We start from the raw sequence: 1393 nt of genomic DNA, 5'->3' as shown, positions 1-1393 counted from the left end.
AAATCATGTTTTTGGCTTGTCCTGAATCACTACGGTACACCTATAATAAGTGTTTATATTCGGACTATTTAGACTGGTTCGGGTAGGTACCACTGCGGAGTAGCCCAGTACCTGTGTGATTCGCCATAGACATAAACAGAGAGAAGTAGCTCCGGCTACAATGTTCTTCCGCAAGACGTACGCAGTTCTGTTTATTAACCGCTAGAGCGCCAAAAATTAAGTGAAGTGCGAGTGTGAAACTATGCTTCAGATAGCATGCTGTGGGTAGAAAAAAATGTCGCATGTGAAATGTAGCATAAAAAAAATATTCAGATTCCATAGACCAACACTCATTGTATTTTTCTCTTGTTTTGTGTAGCAGACACTATTTTTGGACCTCAAAATGTGACCAGATTCAGTACATACAACTCTACCATGCAGACCGAGGGCATGAACGTCTTCAAATTTTGCATTTACTTTGCCATTCCTGCCGTAGGTCTCGTTGGAAATGGGCTCATCATATTTGTGACCGGCTACAAAATGAAGACGACAGTCAACTCCATTTGGTTCCTTAACTTGGCAATTGCAGACTTCATCTTCTCCTTAACTCTCATCATAAGCATGATTTTAGCCTTATGCAAGATGGCTTGGCACTTTGGCGACTTACAGTGCAAGTTTATCCATTTCATGATTTACTTAAACATGTTTGCCAGCATTTTTTTGCTGACGACTATCAGTCTAGATCGATGCATTTGCACATGGATGGTCGTGTGAACTCAGAATAATCGAACCAGAATCGTTCAAAACCAGAATCATCTGCAAGATTTTGTGGGTTTTATCCATTGGCTGCAGCATCCCCGCTGTCCTCCGTCACTCAACAGCAGAGCCTGATGGAATCTGTAACTATCCAACTTCTATACAATCCTACAAGGCCTTGGTCACATATAGGTTCATAGTGGGCTTCATCATCCCCTTCTTGATCATTGCATCTTCATATATAGCTATCGGAGTGCGAGTCAAAAGCCTCAAAATGGCGAAGCAGCTCAGGTCATACCGGGTTATTACACCTGTGGTCCTGGCCTTTTTCAAATGCTGGTTTCCTTATCATATCCACGAGTTTTATCACATACGTGCATAGGAGAATCAATGGAGTGAGTCAGATAAAGAGGTTTTATTAAAAACAGAAGCTGTAGTGAACTGCCTGTTTTTTTTAAACAGCTGTCTGAACCCCATTCTCTATGTGTTCATGTGTGATGAGTATAAGAAGAAGCTTAAACAGTCTCTGCTGCTGGTGCTGGAGACGGCTTTCGCCGAGGATCATCTGGACTCGCAAACAAAAAGCAAACAAAAGACATTGCTATCTCTACCCCTGCCAGCTGCCAGGATGAAAAACCAAGCCATTAAAATTATCTAG

General features: G+C 41.9%; 1 pseudogene; it reads left to right on the top strand.

Moving 5' to 3' along the window:
- Positions 1–414: 414 nt before the first annotated feature.
- On the top strand, positions 415–1393 carry LOC107571385 (fMet-Leu-Phe receptor-like; annotated as a pseudogene).

The sequence above is a fragment of the Sinocyclocheilus grahami genome, unplaced genomic scaffold (assembly GCF_001515645.1).
Source record: "Sinocyclocheilus grahami isolate Dianchi unplaced genomic scaffold, SAMN03320097.WGS_v1.1 scaffold1589.1, whole genome shotgun sequence".
NCBI lineage: Eukaryota > Metazoa > Chordata > Actinopteri > Cypriniformes > Cyprinidae > Sinocyclocheilus > Sinocyclocheilus grahami.
The sequence above is the reverse complement of the archived record's forward strand: the minus strand, read 5'-3'. Positions and strand labels throughout refer to the sequence as shown.